This window comes from Dysidea avara, chromosome 6, assembly GCF_963678975.1.
Source record: "Dysidea avara chromosome 6, odDysAvar1.4, whole genome shotgun sequence".
NCBI classification, from domain to species: domain Eukaryota; kingdom Metazoa; phylum Porifera; class Demospongiae; order Dictyoceratida; family Dysideidae; genus Dysidea; species Dysidea avara.
Window position 1 is genome coordinate 8051987 of NC_089277.1, and position 20846 is coordinate 8072832.

At 39.5% G+C, this 20846-nt stretch overlaps 1 long non-coding RNA gene across 1 annotated transcript in view; it reads right to left on the reverse strand.

Annotated features, from left to right (window-relative positions):
* The window catches only part of LOC136258272 (uncharacterized), a 46061-nt gene that overhangs the window by 3387 nt on the left and 21828 nt on the right, over positions 1-20846 (reverse strand). The window contains exons 5-13 of the long non-coding RNA XR_010702715.1: positions 18428-18636; positions 11537-11602; positions 10409-10545; positions 8323-8409; positions 7236-7800; positions 6599-7177; positions 5036-5137; positions 4320-4440; positions 4021-4267 (exon numbers count right to left, since the gene is read on the reverse strand). This is a non-coding gene — a long non-coding RNA (uncharacterized lncRNA). The remainder of the gene's footprint in view (positions 1-4020; positions 4268-4319; positions 4441-5035; positions 5138-6598; positions 7178-7235; positions 7801-8322; positions 8410-10408; positions 10546-11536; positions 11603-18427; positions 18637-20846) is intronic.

A 20846-nucleotide genomic window follows, 5' to 3' on the forward strand; every position in this document is an offset into this window, starting at 1 on the left:
CAAACTTGGCTGTCGCAAGCTCCTTGACTGCTTCTACTAAGCTTTTACCACCAGCCGAAAACCGCACCAAAGGTGATGTTGCAGAGAAATTTGTCAAGTGCATTACTATAAGCGACTCTGAAAGCAGTTCTACAGTCCAGTCTATAGTAAACTCGACAGAAGTGTGGGTACGATTTCGACGGAGCTCTCTCACTATGGAGGACAAAGGTAAAATAGAGAATGGTTCTAGATTAACAGATAAGCATATTGGTTTTGCCAACTTACTGATTTCACGCCAGTTTCCTCACATTGGAGGACTCCGGTCTACCCTACTGCAGAACAGATATTACTGTTTTCCATCACAAAGCATTCAGCCAATATTTTGTAAAGAGCGAGAGCATTGGATTGTGGCTTCAAATGTCATGCAAGATCACAAGACCGTAAATGTCTATGATTCCTTGTTTACTGAATTAGACCAAGGAACTTACAACTTGATTTTGCAAATTTTTCATGCTCGGAACAATGATCAGAGGGCTACAGTTGTAATGAAGGAACTTCAGAAACAAAAAGGATCAGCAGACTGTGGTCTGTTTGCTATTGCAGTGATGACATCCTTGGCTCATAAAGAAGATCCAAGTACTGTCAAATATGACCAGAACAAGATGAGGCAGCATCTAGTGGACTCCTTCTCCAGCAAGTTCCTTATGCCTTTCCCAAAACTGTAATCAAATCCTAATGATTAAACATTCAAATTTTAATTCAATTTTAATAATAAAGTTTTTTGAAATGATTAATAAAATGTTAATGAAACATGAAATACACAAGTTTATCATTTACTAAAGCAGTCCACAATACCTGCTGCTTTAAAGCCATTTCGTATGATATCAGGTTGAGCAAGAAGGTGATCATACATCCTTCGGATCCACTGAGCACCTAAAGGTTTCATCTGGCTCATGGGAAACTTCACAGGTTTGATTTCTGTGCCAGAAGGATCGTAAGTTTTCAAAACTTCTGCTGCATACCAATCTTGAAATTGAGCTCTCAAAAAGTCTTTGACTGATTTGTTCACACTAAGATCCATTGGTTGGAGCTCCCCTGTACAGTTTGCTGGCACAAACACACAGTCTATATTGTTATCCTCTAGTAATTGTAAAATTCCATCCGTGCATTGGGCTTTAAAATTGTCGAAAATGTACAGTGTCCTGTGATTGGCATCAAGGTGCAAATTTTTCCTAGTGTCTTGCACATATGGAACAATAACATTTTGAACATAGTGATGCATTGTTATTTCATTGCACCAATGGTTTGGGGAAAATGTTACATCCCAATCAGCAGGGAAATTTACAGTTGGTAAACATGCCTTAGTTTTCCCTTGATACACAAGCTGCAATGGCAATAATTTGCCTGTCATGGCTGCGGCAAGCACAAGAGTAATCTGGCGCTTTTCATCAATCCCTGCAATTGGAACCCGTTTAGAGCCTTCCTTAGCCATGGTCCAGTTTGATACGGGTACATAGTTGACAGCCGTTTGGTCCCAATTCAAAATTAAGTCCTGTGGGATTTCCTCCATTTCGACAAGACCTCGGATGCCTAGCAAAAATTGCTCCCTCAGTAAAGCTAGATTTTCAACAGAGACCTTAGCCTTGGTGGTGGCCTTTCGTTTTACATATCCCACTCTTTCCATTAAGTACTGGGCCCAGTGCTTTGTTAGGACAATGCGTCCACCATTCACTGCCAGTAAATTGCTGTCATGCCTCCTTACAATTCCATTAGCTGCTGCTATGGCAATGGACATGTTAACAACGCCTCCAACATCACAAAGGGCCGTCAAGTAGGCCCGTACCTGACGATCCAACTCCTACCCTAGTAATAGCGGCCGACCCTTTTTTACAGCAGGGAATTGCTTAATCGACAAGTCTTCGTCACCCGCTTTAACTTTGATGGCTAATTCACGCAAGTAAGTTGTCTTCCACCCTCTCACTGTACTGTCCTTCAAATTTGGCATGTCTTTAGCAAAATGGCGTAATGCTTTTGTTGTGCCATTCTCGGCAGCATACTTTCCAACTTTGGCCTTTTGTTCTAGCGTGGCTATCATATATGCAGCGCGGCGTTTCTTCCCACTATCATCGACTAAGGCTAACTGAGCACTCACTTCCTTGTTCGCTTCTTCAATTGAAGAAGAAGGCACAGCTTCACTTAAAGGACCAGAAGGATCGGGAAAACCATCTTTAGTCTTCACACGACTGAAGAACTTCAACAGCGACATTTTGAACACGGATTTGAACACGTTGCTGACTCACATGAACTGTCAAAAAGAAATAATGCAAGAAAATGTTTGCGAATGCACCAGGATTCGCGAAATTCGCGAACATTTTCTATCACGAACAATTCCCGATATACGGTATTTCTTTATTATCCACTACATGTACTGTATGTGTTGATTGGCAGTAACTTGTGGATTGGCTTCAGTGTTTATTTTCTGTAGTGTAATTGGATTAATTGCAGAGGCACACTCTAGTTCCTGAGCTGTTCTTTGCTTGCAACACTGCATGCCGGGTGGAACATAACTGGAATTGAAGATAAATGATCACTTTGCCATTTATAGTTGGGGTGCATGTTCAGCCGTTATTTCCATAGCAACTGAAGTGCTTGCAAAGACACTTCTTGTACTGTTATTTGTTTACAATTCCATACAACGGGTACAACATAGCTGAAACAAATAAACATAATGGAGACGGGGGTTACTATTCAGTGGACTGGACTACTGGACTGGAACACTGGACTGGATTACTGGACTGACATATTTTTGATTTTTGCACATTCTATGGTTGGATTTACGGAGTCTTGCTAGCAAGCACCCTTAGGGCACCTGCAGCCTATTTCTAAATGCTGAAGATGAACAGTGGAATATGCGAAAACTGTCTCTTAATAATTTCGCTACTGTTTATTATGCCTCTATACAACACTTATTCCTTACCCTGGTGTGTAGTAATTGAATGTGACAGCAATAGTTAACCAGCAATCAACTAGCCAGTAGACAATAACTTTCAAGATATCCTTAGAGTAAGCTTGAGGAGCAAACTAGTCTCGCCAGCATGGCCATACCTCTAGACTTGCCTCTAGTTCAGTGCAGGGGCTTACTAATTAGAGATTTTTCAGTATGGGCACTTATAATCTTTAATAGATAAGCCCCTGCACTGAGACAGAAGTCTGGCAGCGAGACTAGCTTGCTTGCTCCTCAAGCTTGCTCTAAGGATATAACTCGAAGGATACCATCTACTGGCTAGTTGATTGCTGATTAACTATTGCTGTCACAATCAATTCCCTGCACTACCTGCAGTATTACTACACACCAGGGTAAGAAATAAGTGTTGTATAGTGGCATAATGAACAGTAGCGAAATTATTAAGATAAGAGACAGTTTTTGCATATTCCGTTGTTCGTCTTCAGCATTTAGAAGTGGGCTGCAGGTGCCCTAAGGGTGCTTGCTAGCAAGACTCCGTAAATCCAACCATAGAATGTGCAAAAACCAAAAATATGTCAGTCCAGCAGTCCAGTCCAGTGTTCCAGTCCAGTAGTCCAGTCCACTGAATAGTAACCCCCAATGGAGACTGTACATTTCAGTCATTGATAACTGGGGTGTGCATTCAGTCATGTGATTAATGTGTTCGGTGTAATTCTTCTGATGCAGTATGGGCATATATCATTCTGACTGTGTCATTTGCTAAAGTGCATGTGGAAAGCTTACACTAGTCCAAATACCAATGTGATTGTTCTATTAGAGTTTGATAATTCTCCGAAGAAATATGTGAATACAAACTTTGATGTACTGAAATAACAGTTGAAGATTTCTAGAGGCACATACTGTACAATGTCTCCTAGCTAGTTACTGGTTTTTATTTACGTGTTATCATGAGGTATACAATTCCCTGTAACATGGTTAAACCATTACTATACGTATATCACTGTAAACATGTACTGTAACTACATGTACAATACGTCAAGCTTGGTATACTGTATACACTATTATTCACACTTCACCTCCTCATAGCAATGTGGGTACTGTAGTTGCCAGTTCTACATGTATCGCGAGGTAAATAACAACATCAGGTCACCAAGGAGACTATCAGCGCCACACCGTACCATGACCACATAATCTCCACATCACTCTAGCAATGGGATGGATACTAACATTACCTCTTGTATTGTCAGATTGTTCATTAACAGTATTACCACCTACAAGTGTTAAGAGATCTGATGATCACTTTGCACTGCAGACCGGCCCCACCTACAAAATAATCAATCACAATGCACCACACTAATAAATACATATACCATACCTTGTTGTCGTCATACAAGGTGTCAATAAAATTAACAAATCTCCAAATGTACTATTAGCTCCAGTTTTATCATTGAGAGTCATTTTGGATAAACACAAAGTCAAAGAGGCAGCAGATCATTCTGTAGGGACAGAGATTATGTAGATGTAGTCACACAAATCAATATGGATTAAAGACACACACACACACACACACACACACACACACACACACACACACACACACACACACACACACACATGCTCATGCACACACGCATGCATGCACGCACACACAAAGCCTTTAGCTACTGTACATTATGCATGGCCACCAGTGAACCAAACCTGTGTGCTACTCAGGTGCTATGAGTTGGCACAGGAAAACTTCCCTGGGGCAGGAATAAAGACCCTGTGTTGTGTCTCACAGGTGAAGGCGTGAGCATCTAAGCCCTACCTGGACTTTCCCCTGTTTTGAGAGATGGATCGACATTTGGGCATTTAACATCAGGTACTGATTGATGTTATGGCTGGGTGGGCTGCTTCCCTAGTTGACAAGTCCCCATTTAAACAACTGAGCAGACTGGAACAATGTGAGTAAAGTTTCATGTTCAAAAAAACACAAAACAATGACAACAGCAACACCTGGAACAGGCTGTTGCTCTAGCCTCTCTCTCTCTCACACACACGCAGACACACACACACATACACACACACACACGCGTGAACGTACATGCATACCTGAACTTGAGTAGCAGACCTCCATAAGGTGATGTCCTTCTTCTTCATGGCAATGATAAATCATCACAGTCTTCTGGTTGTAGAGTATTTGTGTCCTGGAGCCTTTGAAAAGTTATGTAGTTGACAACAACTAGAGTACTCACATTGATACCTAACACTGCTACAACTGTGTCTGGCTTCCCTGCAAATCATGTCTGAATACTACAATACAGGACAAAACACCCTAATAACAGTCACATGTGGCTACTACAACAGTACGTACCATCAGAGTGGAGTAATATTGCATGCACCATAATGTTATTAATTTTGTTACATTTCTATTTAAGGTACTATGCAAAAAAAGAGGTAATGAAGTAGTCGCGATATAGTCGCTAAGGTGTATTAGTCGTGAAATGGTCACCAGAGACTTGCAAAACAGTTGCATGCTTTACGCTTAAAAATAATTAAATTGTTGTGGGTATGATGTATGTGTGTTTGGCTTAGGCTCGCACGTCTCGTGAGACCAATAATTAATACTGTCATTTGCGAGCACTCCATTCCCAAGGTAAGGCGTGTCGTGGTGTTCGCGAGCAGCAGCTTCGCACGATATGAAAGCTACCTTAGCAGCTGGGTGTGGCTAGTGTTGCGACCAAGTGGTCGTGACACTACTTTCTTAGTCAGTGGCGTGCCCACTTGGGTGTGCATGCGGCACTGTCACGAACCAAGTCGCGACCCACTGAAAAAGAAATCAAGGGTAAGTGCAACATTCCCAAGGTACGCATAGCGAGTGTTGGCAGCTTTGTACAAAGGGTGAGGCAACAGTTAATTGGCCAATTTCATTTCTTCAGCGATTCGGTTGGTAGCTAGCTGCTGCACGATTGTTTGCTAGCTCTAGTAATAAGTTATACTGAGAATGGAATCTAACACTGCAGGATCCCCTAAGGATGGTGTGCTCGGTGACTTCCTTGTTACCACAACATCCACAGATACAGCCAGTGATACAGCTTCTACCATGAAGAACAGCAAAAAAGCTTCCCAGTATTTTGTGAAATATGAGAATAACAACTCCAAGAAATGGGATGGCAAGGTTGTAAGCATGGATCAGGGGAGTCTTGAAGATCTGTATGATGAAAAAGAATTATTTATTGGGAGCAAAGTACAGGTTCCATGGAAAGTAAAGGGTAAAACAACATATTGGAATGCTGTCATTGTAGACCCGGCTTCCATTGGCAGAGGTACGTATAGCAAGCTGTAATTGTAGCTATAGAACTTTAGCATGAATAGCTATTTTCATATGTGAACAAATATTCATAGCGGCTACTTTTAAACTATGTTAGCTATACATAATTTAGCTCCCTGCAGTGTTTTACTAATTCAACATTACAGTGAAAGACACCGAAAGGAGCGGAAAGAAGAAAGAGCTAGAGCCAGGCACAACAACCAAGGATACCAAGCCAAAGAAGAAGAGAAAGGAATTCAAAAAGACCTAAAACACTTGAACTGCTTTTTTTTTTTAAATTCCTACCATGGTGCATTAAATTTTTTATAGCTATACATACACACATACAACACATTGTTACTAACATTTGTGTACTTTGCAGATTTTGAGATGGATCAAAGTGACATAAAAAAACTTATCCAACAACAAGGAGTGATGCTGCAGCAACAAGGAAATATGCTAAACCTTCTCTCACATATATTTCAGCAAATTCAGCGGCCAGAATGCACTACATTCATACAGCAACAAAGTTCTTCCCATCTTCCAGCAGCCAGTTACGATGACCAGTACTCAATACGGACAACTGGTTACCACTACTCCTGTATTCCAGAAGTCACCTGTGGTCACCATCTCCAGTACTGCACACCAACATATGGTTACTTCTCCTGCCTTTCAACAGCCAGTTACTACGACCAGTACTCAATATGGACGGCTGGTTGCCACTACTCCTGTATTCCAGCAGCCACCTACACTTACCACCTCTACTACTACATATTGACAGTTGGCTAGTACTGCCATCTACCAACAGCCAGTTACTATGTCCATCAATGAACACCAACAGCTAGTTAGCACTGCTACTCTTCCTGTCTTCCAGCAGTTGATGGATGTTACTGATAGTGCTAATCATTTCATCCAGACTCCAAGCCTAAGTGAGCAAAGTAGTTCTATTGTGCAAACAACATCCAGTGACAGTCAGGAAATTTACTCTAATGATGAACTCACCGATGATGGTTTGGAATTTCTGTTGTTGGAATCAATGGGAGAGAACAGAATCATTCCAGCAGTATCTTCACCAATTCCTCCCTTTCAAGGATCATTTTCATCGGTATCTGCAACCTATTCACAACCCATACAGTCAACCATCTCAACGCCTGTTAGTATTTCATCACAAATCCCACCACCTTCCTTTAGTACACCTCCAAAACTGAAGTCCGTTCAGGATGTCATGAATGACCGACCTGGGACAGATGTTCAGCACCTCAGAGAACTTGCAATTGCTTTAGCCAGGGATGCCATTTTTGGCAAGGAAGAGCTGATAAGATGTAGTTTGAGTGGCAGAAAACATACTGCTACACTGGATAGTGAAAAACTTTACTATATCAAAATGGCTGTCCATTCCAGGGTACCACACAAGTCTCCAGTTGAGTTTGAGCATATATGGGCTCTGTGTAGGTCATCAATTTCCAAGTCCTGCCAGACTTTAAGAACCCTTGCATGGAGAAAATTGTAGTCGTTGAACAATTGTGTACTTGTGAATGATGTTTACTGTTTTTGGTATATGACATATCTATTAAATAAACTTATTATAATACAAGACATGTACAATTGAGAAGTTGACATAGTACCTCTCTAGAAAGACCATGCATGTTGTCTTAGTGACCATATAGCTATCAAAGGTCTGAAATTATGTGCTTTGTGATCCAAAGTATCAATAAGGTCATCTTAGTATTACAGCCATATTAATAAGGTTTTAGTATTCAGTTCTAACCAGGCGTAGACATGGGCACCAACTACAAAACCAATCACAAATACCTTGACAGTTGAACCAAATGGAACATATGCATATATTACAAAGCCAAAATAATTTCACGAAAATAATTTCACACTTTCAAAATCATAAGTGAGGTCCTAAAAATTTGAAAAAGTTCATGCACCTATACGCATCATATTTTTGTAAGCCCATTATTCCTAACACAAGCTCCATTCATACACTGACTATAATGGAACACACAAAATACTCTAATAGAACAATCACTATCATATATCAGCTTTACATGACAATGTTTGAAGTTACGTAGCTCCCTTTTACCTGTGTGGATGAAGGTAAAGATTTGATGACCACTGTGTTGATGTTGTGTCTGTTGTCTACCTTCTTCTCCAAACAGTAGCCAGACACCTGTGGGGTGAAATAGAGGAACATGTAACTGTGTATGACTACAAGTGTGTTAATTGTGATAGTAAAAAGAATGTTTGTGACATTGTTTTTAATGTGAATTAAAGTTTGAAAGTACATTTGTACTTTTGTGCGTACAATGCTGATAATGTTAATCAACTGATTTAGTGTTATAAAGAGGTTGTCCTATTAAAGAGGTAAAACTGTGTTGGGATACGAGGAGGGACCTTAGGAATTGTCGCTTATGAAGTCAGATGTAGTGTCCTTTAAAAAAGAGGTTCCCCTGGGTTTCTGTTTTAGTCCACCAAAGTAAGCGTCAGTTACAACAGAAACTGTCTTGTGTTGTTTGAAAACAAAATAATTTCCAACACATGAGGACACACATTCAGCTAGTGGGTGGTAGTATCAGTCACTACACCAGCTACAGCCTACAACACGTGTCACACTGTACAGTAGTCTTATCAGCTACTATCACATCACGTGTACTTGTATAATGTATTAACATGTGAACATGTGAAAAATATGAAGCCTGAAGTAAACTTTCTACAGGTAAGCTTTACACTTCTTTTTGCAGTTTGAAATATGAGTGTAGCGATTCTACAAACTTTGTGAACTACATTAAGATTGTGCTTTTCAAATATTTACTATAACAACCAAAAAACACCATAGCAAGTGAATGGAGCTGTGTCCCCTACATATGTGAATGAAAATGAAGAGCAGCCTTAAAGTTTGAGGCTTTGTCAAGATAGACAAACTGTAAAATAGATGAGAAGATACTTCTACATGTTGTGTAAAGTAGTTTGTTCTAATAGTGCTTCATAATTAGAGTTCGAATTACACAATAATTCATGAATTACTGCATGAAATTACAAGGACTTAATAATTCTGTATGTATTATTACAAGGTCTCTATAGTGAGAACGTTAAAAACAGTTTTGGACAATACATCATTTAGTAAGAGAACACATGAGGACTCAGGTAAAAACGTGGTAATCCAAAGGCTCCTTCCTACATTACATGCACAAACAGTTGCTCAATACACAGATCAAATGTGACCGGATCTCCAAGAACCCCATATGTTAGCACATTTTTTTTGAATTCCATTTTACTTATCTAGATAGCAAAGGAATGGTCAACCAAAGTTTCCGATGATACAGAAAGTAAATTACAGGTGCTTAAATGAACGGTAATTACTTTTGAATACACTCCTCTACCAAGATGCAACTTTCACCATCGGATTCTCCATCAACTAATCCATTGCTAATCCATTGGTGGGTAAGTGTTTTTTCAGTAAAAGTTGGGCAAAGGTGAAAACGGGAGAAAAAAGATGACAAACCACTTGTTTAATGTAAAGCAAACTAATACTCTTAGGAGTACTGACACAAAACAAAGATTTTCAAATTTCTCTTGCTTTGGGGACCACAGTGCTACCATAGTTTTTGTTGTTATCACCTTCCTTCATTGTGAAACAAGCGCTCAAAAAATTTAAGGATTTTTTTTTGATTTTTAAAATATTTCACCAATTGTGTTTATTACATTCTACTGTAAAATTCGGCTTGTGCTAACATATGAGATTCTTGAAGATCTGGTCATAAATAAAGATGCCACTGGTCTGATTTGATCCTGAAGAATAGTGCAGAACCACCATTACAACCTGGGCTGAAGTCTGATATGATTACATTTTTAGCACTAAAAGGGGATTATCCAAACTCCCTTGGCTACACCCCTGGAATGTATTGTACAGTGTCTAATTGTGAGTCAGTCCCAATATGCCATAAAATTAATTAATTACTATTTGGTGCTCTTCCTATGGTTAATTTTACTGTACAGTGGTCTATCCTATAGTTGTTGGTGTTGATGTCAGGTTTTGCCAGTAACCCACTTGTGTTCATCATGATCTAGCAAATTCATCAGGCTATAGTTTTTGGCTTACACCCACCCACGCTTGAAAAAAAGCTAAATACACATAAAATACTCTAATAGAACAATCACTATCATTTCACCTTTACACGATGATGTTTGAATGAAGTTAGCTCCCTTCAACCAGTGTGGATGAAGTGGTACAGTGTATAGATTTGATGACAACTGTGTCGATGTTGTGTCTGCTGTCTACCTCCTTCTCCAAACAGTAGCCAAATGCCTGTGGGGTGAAATAGAGGAACATGTAACTGTGTATTGATGTGTTGCAAATACTACTTGTTATTTGAATTAAAAGTAGTTAAATATCTTCTTTACAATATTGATACTTTAGAACAAGTGTTATAAAGAGGATGTCCACTTAATGTGTTGGGATAAGTCAAGATACCTCAGAAACTGTTCTCTTACGAAGTCAGATGTACAGTGTCCTTTAGAGAGGTTCTCCCTGGGTTTCTGTCCAAAGCAAGTGTCTGGTACAACAAAAATTTTCTATGTTTGAAAAAATTATTTCCAACACAAGAGGACACATATTCAGCTAGTGGGTGGTAGTATCAGTCACTACACCAGCTACAGCCTACAACATGTGTCACATTGTACAGTAGTCTTATCAGCTACTATCACATCACATGTACTTGTATAATGTATTATGGTAGGATTACATGTAGTGATGGATGTTACCATGTCATTACTACTGACAACACTACAACATGTTATAGTAATGTACTTGATATTGTTAGTAGCTGTATGCTGAGTGGACACCTCTTCTCACTCTCTATACCTCTGTATAAAGGACACTATTTGCAGGCCTGTACGCAGGAATTTTAAAAGGGGGTTCTAAATTGAAGCGGTAGGCAATCCCAGACGCTGAGAAAGGTTTAATATTCAATGTCCTGAGAATAGCCTCAAATTGCTTAAATGCAGAAATGCATGCACTGATTAAATAAACTTCCTTGTGGTGACACAAAGACCTCTCAACATGGGCCCATCACACACTAATGCAAACAAGAGATTACAATATGGTTGTAGTGCATGTATACTCCATCATTTCTAAGACTGCTCAAGGTCATTCATTTCAGCTATAAGCTAAACCTTACATTTCACCATTGTCCAAACATGGATGATAACCATAATAAGGTTAATATTAAAACAACTGACAGACTCACACACTTGACACTTTAGAATTCATATCATTGCATGTAACAAGCCAGGCTTACTTGTTGTTGTAGTTAACAGTCTATCAGTCGCAGTGTCCATCCAGTCTGGTGTTCACCATTGTTATTCTTGGTTCTTATTAGAAAATATTTCAACAAATTACGATTGAAATTAATCGAAATAATTATACAACCAAGTACTAAAGATAATACGAAATGCGGTTAAAATTATGTCATAAATAAATAATAATTATAAATAAATAATAAATAATGTTCTCGAAAACTACAAGGTCTAGAGACATGAACTAACCGGGGATAGATTCGCCTGTGAATGAAGGCACAAACGTATAATTGTCGCTCCTGTTTGTGCTGATGACTTGACCATACGTGTAATTCTATATGACTCCCAGTACCACACCCTTGAAGGAGATTAGCGACGCCTGTGCAGGAGAGCCACAGGCCACTTTACGTGTAAACAAGAAGATTACAAGTAAGTTTTTATGTTTGTAGCATCTCAAGTCTCCATGCCAGCTGCCAGTGGATTTATTTACGTAAATAAACAATACAAGAAAACATTAAACATATGCCATGCTCTTTACAATACAGTTACATATAAAATACAAGTATACAATTTTGTCTTGTGCAGCTAGCATGGCAAACGTCCTTTGTGTTGGTGTCAGGCAATTCAATATGTACTTGATCTTTTTTTTCCTTCACCTGGCATAGCTACTAGGCTCTGGCTGGCTTGGCTGTCTTCCTTTATCTGGTTCATCTGGCTTGCATACTCCTACAGTATTGTGTAGCTATCTCCTGCAAGTTGTGTATGCATAATTATAGTGTGTCACCCATCACTGTGCCATTGCTACACCACTGATGAACCCTATGTAGCTCTAGTTGATGTTGATATACTGTGCTGTATATTGGCTAAGTAATAGTTGTATCATGTACCCGAGTGATTCGCCTGATATGTACACCCAAACTCGAGGGCCGTTAGGCCCGAGAGCGTGGGTGTACATATCAGGCAAATCACGAGGGCATGTGATACAACTGATATGTACCATGTGGCTAATAGCCTACTGTGGTGGGTGACTAACCACCCAAACCAATACGAGGCAACCCGCTGGATTTATCATGAACCACGATAGTGAGTTCATAATAGGGATCGCCCATGTTTTTTGCAAAAATCCTAATAGAACGCACACCTAAAAACCACCTTGAAAAGCATCCTTCAACTCAAAACAACCCTCTGGTTGTTCTTTGCAATGAGTATAGGTCCACTAGTAAGTATCAAGTGAAAAGGAAACAGTATGTGTATTTCAGACAAAACTGAAATATGCCCGTTTGTTCATATTATTATTATTATTATTCATAATATTATTATTATTCTTTCACAGGCATAGTGAAGTTTACAAGGAGAATCCTGAGATAAAAAGTAGCAAGGCTTGCTGAATGGATCATTGTGCGTGTCCATGACCTATTTTTGATTTCGTTTTCGGATGGAAACAGCCCAAACCGGGCCGTTTCTTCTTGCTAAAATGCCATTACGCTCGAGAAGCAATACAAGATCGCGCTCAGAGTTAAGTTTTTTGGTGTGTGCTACTTGTAGCTAATATAATCTATCTTTATTAAACTCAGTATAGGCCAGGAAGCTTAATCTGGGCTGATGAGTTTGTTGCAAGGTGGTTTTTTTTCGCTCCATGATTATTGTACGTGGGTGGGTTATCCAGATTAAATACTCCAATAGAGCAGTCATGTAAATACTCTAATAATGCAGTCAAGTGTATAACAACAATCCTTGCACTGAATTTGACAGCTATTAAAGGCACCAGTAATGTAAATTGTAGCTCATATTGGGAGATTCTCAGTCTGTATGCACATTGCAATTTGATCAGTTTCATGTTTGTACTGAAATGTTGACGGTGTTACTATGCAGAATGCAAAATTATAGTATTCATGACAGTCTTCATTATCGATTAAATAAATCCATGTTAATTGGTACACATGATATTGTAGTCAATATGTGAGAAGATATTGCTGAGGAGATGATATGTTCCAACAACTTACAGCAAATACTAGTCAATGATATAGGTCTATAGTTCGATGGATTAGTACACGGGCCTTTCTTGTATACTGGTGTTACATATGCCCTCTTCCAGTCTGAAGGGAGTTCACCCTGATGAATAATGCAGTCAAGTATATAACAACAATCCTTGTACTGAATTTGACAGCTATTAAAGGTACCAGTAATGTAAATTGTAGCTCATATTAGGAGACTCTCAGTCTGTATGCACATTGCAATTTGATCAGTTTCATGTGTGTACTGAAATGTTGACGGTGTTACTATGCAGAATGCAAAATTACACTATTCACCACAGTCTTCTTCATAATCCATTACTGGATTAACAAAAAGTACACAAACTAGATGAATAAAAAATTGAAATGGGAATAGGGATCGCTGAAAAAAGCCACAAAACAAGAAGGGATTGCTGGGGTGGTAATGTAAACCACAAATCCCTATTTTGACTCTCTGTCGGTGGTAATGTAAACCACAAATCCCTATTTTGACTCACTTCAAAACAACAGAGCATGTAACTAAAGATTTATGACAGAGAGTCAAATTAGGGATTTGTGGTTTACATTACCACCCCAGCGATCCCTTCTTGTTTTGTGGCTTTTTTCAGCGATCCCTATTCCCATTTTAAAATTTCCAATTTTTTATTCATCTAGTTATATAGAGAGTCTTGTAAAATTCGATTATGGGTCAGCAGCAAGTAACGTTGCAGTTACGTTTGTTAACATAAACGGGCAAATCCTATGAATATTACGGAAACACTCAATTTTGCGATTTAACAAGTGTTTCAAAGTTGCTACATCGTTTAACCACTGTTTACAATATTTTCTAAACATCCAGAGGGGTAAGCTTCGCTGTAGAGTGGTTACCTCGTGATATACGAAAAGTGGGCATGGTACGTAATCAAACACGCGGACACACGATTGTAAACTAACTATGACACTAGTTCTCACCTTAAACTTCCGTTTGTCAACTCATAGGGTGGTAAGGGTGTCGAATCGCCTTCGTATGAGTGCCATAAAATGCAAAATCGGGTTCATGGTTTTCATCATGTGAGTAATAATAAACTCCCACAATCGAAAACTGCCAGGATTCTTATAAAAACAAACAACGTTACCTCATCAGATATCAAAGCCATGGTACATTTAAATGTAGCATAGCCAGCCATGGTTTATTTTAAATGTACCATAGCCAGCCATGGTTTAACTTAAATGTACCATGGCCAGCCAGGGTTTATAAGATATGTACCCTGGAATTTGCCTTTGAAGTTAGGTGGTTTCATGGTACATTAACTTTTATCTGGTGATGTTGCCTATAATGTATTGCTGCATACAATACTGCAATAATGTATAGTTCTCTCCTGTATGTTTTGTATACATATACTTTGTGCACATCACTGTGCCATTACCACACCAATGATGTACTGGCGCTTAGCTACTGGTGGCCTTTAGTTATGATGCCACTATTGTGTTATATCTGTCACTACTGTAACATATTGAGATGATTTGGGGATCGTGCCTTCGCCACCTAATAGCCTCACCAGGGGGCTGTCACTTTGGTGTATGTACTTGGTTGTATGTGACGCGGTCATAGTAATAATAATAATAATTGGGGCGAGCCTGAGCGAGCCCCACTCAGATCGGTAGGCAATGTTGGTTGTACGAGCGTCGCGTGTCCGGAAATTTACTTTACAAACACGGAAAGCCCCACACTGGGTGGTCAAATGGTGGTTGTACGAGCGTCGCGTGTCCAAAAATTTACTTTACAACAAACACGGAAAGCCCCACACTGGGTGGTCAAATGGTGGTTGTACGAGCATCCCGTGTCCGAAAATTTACCTTACAAACACGGAAAGTCACAGCATGTAGTTTCACGGCGTATTGTTAATGAGCAGCTGCACAACGTGTTGCATTATGGCCAGCAACGACGACACCGCTAGACAAGATAGACTAAGGAGGAGAAGGGAAAGGGACCGATTAAGAAGAGAGATGGAGACTGCTGAAGAAAGAGATGCAAGGTTTAGCCATATAAACGGGGGAGCTAATTAGCTACACGTTAGTGAAATTTTATATTTCGTTGTATATAGATTGGCCAGACGTAGAGATTATGACAGACGTAGACGTGCTGCTATGAGGCCAGAGCAACAACAGCAGCAGAGGGAAAGGCGTCAAGCTTCAAGTCAACAGGATAGCAGTGTAGAAAGGAATGATGCACTCCGCAGGAGAAGGGAGAATTACAGAGTAAGGCATGCAACGAAAACAGATGAAGAAAGACAAACAAGGTGTGCAAATAATGCAAACAGTTTGGCATTTTGTACACCATAGTAATTGACTTATGTCAATTCTATATAATATGTACGTAGGTTAGCTATGCGTATAGAGAATATGAAACTAGACGACGTCTAGATGCATCGATGATTCATGGCAGAGATATACAAGAAGGTCTCCTGGCGGATGCTGCCCAGTCATCTCCACCAATAGATATTCGCTTTACAGTTGACAATCCTGACATAATTCACAGAGTGCAGGAATTCCATAGAAGTTTTGCGACGCTACAGAATATATTGTGTAATGTCTGCTTAGAGCGATTCCCCACCATCACAACCAATACTATACCAACAGAAATATGTCACCGCTGCAATATTGATAAAGAAACACCAAAATTGTTTTCTGTGGAAAATAACATGGATCCAGGTCCAGTACCACATGAACTATCTGTAAGTTCCATTAATGTTGTAAAAGCACATTTCCACCTCATGGTGTTAAATACAGTCTTTGCCAGTGCAGCACTTCCACAAAAATAATTTACCTTTTAGTAGTAATATAGAACTGTTGATAGGTGTTGATAGTGGTAAGGTGTGTGAAATCAAAATAGCGAGATGACGTGTTTATACAGTAGAAGTCATCTTTTAATGACATACATTTCTGTACATAGACACTTTTAATGTGTGTGTGTGTCTATTTGTGTGTAGGGTTTGACTTAATGCGAAGAAATGTTGATTTCTCGGATAATTCCAATCCTGTCCATCTATCGCCTTCCTTATGGACTATAGTGGACATATACTCAATCTTCCACAAGACGTTACGTCATTTGTTACCAGTTTACCTAGGTCTCCAGCAACACTCAATGTAATTGTTGTTAGAAGAGATGGAGTGAATGAAACTCACAGAGACTTTAGAGTACGAAGGGCAGTAGCTTTGCATTGGCTTATTGCAAACAACAGGTATTATAATGATGTAACAATTGACACTAACACATTAGAAAGTTACCAATTGATGGTCACCTAACTAACTTTTCATCAGTAAATCTATCTTCAAATGATGAGTCAGAAGTTTCATCAGATAATGATGATCAAGTGTGGATCTTGTTCGGATCATGTTTCAAGTTTTTGCAGCTATTTCATTGATATAAAAGTATCACACTTCACTTTTCAGTGCTGATCACTATAAAGCTTCAATATATCAGCTCAGGCTCACCCCCACATGCTTTAGCATCTGTCTAGTAATAATTATAGTAGCTCTCAGTGCAGTATGGTCAGGGATGGCTCGATGGATGGCCTTATTAAGATACTGTAAGTAGAACAATAGAAGCCTTAGTGATAGAGAGAAAACCACTGTCTGTATTCATGCATCATTCAAGTGGTTTCTATGTACACAGATAACCTCAAAGCGCTATATGGTTAATACCTGGAAGCCACATGCGGTTCAGCTGGTAGAAGCCATGGAAGGCGTGTAATGAATGCTAGAACACAGATTATAGCTGAAATGATCGTTTTACAGTAAAAATAAAATTTCCAGTTTAAAATAGGGGGTTCGATTGAACCCCCCTGGGTATGGGCCTGATTTGTAGTTCCAAATGACCCAGTTTTAATAATGTCCAATAAAGGACAACCTCCAAAAAACTGTTGGACAACAAATAACTAGTGTTCTTGTCCCTTATTAGGAGGTGTCCAGCCAATGTCAAGCCCCCACCCCCACCTCCAGGATCCCCATACACCTACTGGGAATTTGACATCTACATTCTGGGGCTTTTGACGGCAACAGTTGGCTGAAAACCCTAAATTATTTTAATAGACAAATCAAATCCCCTATAGAAACCCCTCTTCTGAGGTGTGGACTAGTGGGGTTTTGACAAGCTTCTTAGCCACAGTACTGGGGAATTTGACACTAGACTTTGTCAAATCCCTCATCCTACCTGGGAGTGGGGGGTGGAGCATGACATTGATAGGTGCATAATGAACATGGTATGCTGAAGTTAGAAAATTTTCATTTGCTACCTGCAGAAGGAAAATGTAATGAAAATGTTTTATGTTGTTAACATAATTATGAACTAAATGAAAACTTTGGATGATACTTCACAGCATTGTTGAGTGTACATCACAGTTTTCAATAGAATAGCTACACTGTATATGGCTCAGGATTGCTGTGAGTCAGTGGCATCCCTCCCTGGACTGATAAAGCACGTGCGTGCATGCTTATTAATTCTGTATTCCTTAACACTTCCAGAAGCCATGCCCACACAAGCGATAGTTAATCACTAATGCTGTTTTAGTGATCGCATGTGACTGAGGATTTGTTTGAAAAATAACATTTAGAGTTGCTGAAAATGCTGTGAAAAAATTTCATTGGTTCAACTTTTGAAAAATAGATGAAAATCGTATTACAGCTAGCTACTTTCATGATGTTTTCAATATACTGTAGTTATTCACAACCACTATACTGAAGGTAATCTTGGAATTATCTACTTCATTACATTTTGTCATGACATTTACCTTCTGCAGTACTCTGTTCAAAACAATGTATATGTGTTCCAGTAGTGCACAGCAGGGTGTAGGGCAAAACACAAGATATGGCCAAATACTGTACTTATACACAATCACTTACTATCATGGATGATGTCCAGCACAAAGGAGTTCAGCTGATTCAGCAATATCAGAACCTGCTAAAGTGACGGCATCATCTTGACCTTGTTTTCTGTTTACTATTCCCAGACATCTAATATAACATCTTGAGAGAATGACCTTGATGATTGTTTTTTTAGGGGTCTCTGTAATCAATTCTGTGGTCAGCTGGTCCATTATCATTGTCAGAACCTAAACACAGTAACCAGTGTAGGAACAGAACAATTGTATACTAACACTACATACCTACTCCACTACATAGTACAAACCGTCACCTGTGGACTACTAAACACAGGGTTGTTAATCTAAAGGTGCTTGTGTTTGAGTACTCAATACTTGTAAGGATAATACTACAGGGTCTTGGGGATACTACAATTCCAAATAAAAGTTATGAATATCAACATACAGCTTGTTGTACCTCACAGTTGATAGTTATTCAAAACACTTACATTAGTAAGTATTAAACTATTTCATAAGTAGCTGTGGTCAAATAACACTAAACCCATGATAAACACATTACATCACTATAGTGACTAATGGAGATTAATAACTTAACAGTGGAAGGAATCATGCAAGTCTCCAGCCATTAGGCACGTGTCAGAAGATGCCATTTGTTGGCTTGCATGATTAAACTTCAAATCGTTGTGTGTTAAAGTATGAGATGGAGAATGACGTTTCTACCTCAAGTGGAAACGAAAACCCGATGACTAGTGGGGTTTCAACTTCTATGGTATGGATGGTGGTCAGTTTGTGACTATAGGATGTTCAAACAATTTTCACTGATTCGGCCTCTAACCGGAGTGTTCTAACCGTGTGGCATTGATAAGACAGACAGTTCCAGCAGCCAACTCTACCGTTAGGGCATCCAACGTTGTCTAGCCAGGTGAGTGATCACCTATACCACCCATTACCACCAAAAATCCCCACAAACCAGTCACAGATTACCGCCACTCCTCCCTTCACACAGGAAGGGAGTGAAATATATAGTAAATCCTGGATGGAGGTATCTTTGGCCTTTGAAGAGTAGGGTTGCTGACTTTGCAGGGATTCTTCTAAGGAATTTATGACCCAAATTAAACAGTGGATTCCAAGGATATTTCCTAAGCCTTCAGCCTGTAGGAGAGAGGTGTAAATATTAATGGGAATGATAGCTAGGCCTGTATCAGTGGGGACAGGTGGACAGGAAGCCACATCAGTAGCACAAACATCAGCTACATTGGTGGCACTCAATCATGAGCTATATCAGTAGCATTCAAACATGAACTATGTCGGTAGCACTCAAACATGAGCTATGTTGGTAGCACTCAAACAAGCTACATTGGTAGTACAAACAATCTACATTAGTATCATTCAAACAACACATCGATAGCAAGTAAACATGAGCTACATTATGTAGCACTCAAACATGAGCTACACTGGTAGCACATAAACAGGAGCTGTGTTGGTAGTACTCAATCAAGCTACATCAGTAGCACTCAAACAACAGCTACTCAGCAGCACATAAACACAAGCTATGTCTGTAACACATAGACATGCAGTAGCACACAAACATGAGCTACACTGTAGCACTGAAACATGAGCCATGTCAGTAGCATTCAAAACATGAGCTATGTCAGTAGTATTTAACATGAGCTACATTGTAGCACTCAAACATGGGCTATGGCAGTAGCACTTAACATGAGCTACTTCAGTAGCACACAAATACGATGTACAGTATGTCACTAGCACTCAAACATAAGCCACATTGGTAACACTTAATTGACCTATGTTAGTAGCACTCAAACATGAGCTACATCATTAGCACTTAACATGAGCCATACCAGTAGCATGCACACAAACATGAGCTACGTTAGTATTACACAAACATGAGCTACACTGGTAGCCCTCAAACATAAGCTACATCAGTAGCATTCAACATGAGCTATGTCAGTAGAACTCAAATATGAACTATGGTAGCACTTAACATGAGCTATGTTAGTATAATACACAAGCATGAGCTATGTCAGTAGCACTTAGTCAGTAGCACTCAAACATGAGCTATGTCGGCGGCACTTCCTATGAGCTACATTGGTTGCACATAACATGAGCTATGTTGGTAGCACTCAAGCATGAGCTACATCGGTAGTACTTAACAGTGCATCAGTTGCACATAACACGATATACAGTACATCAGCTATGTTGGTATATAGCACTTAAAGATGAACTCCATTGGTTGTACATAACATGAGCTATATGTCGAACATGAGCTACATCAGTAGCACTTAACATCAGCTACATCGTTAGCATGCAAACATGAGCCATGTCAGCAGCACACAAACAGGAGGTACGTTGGCATATAGCACTCAGGGGACATGTCAATAGTCAAACCGGCTGTGACTGGTGGTCACTGGCCATGGCCACAG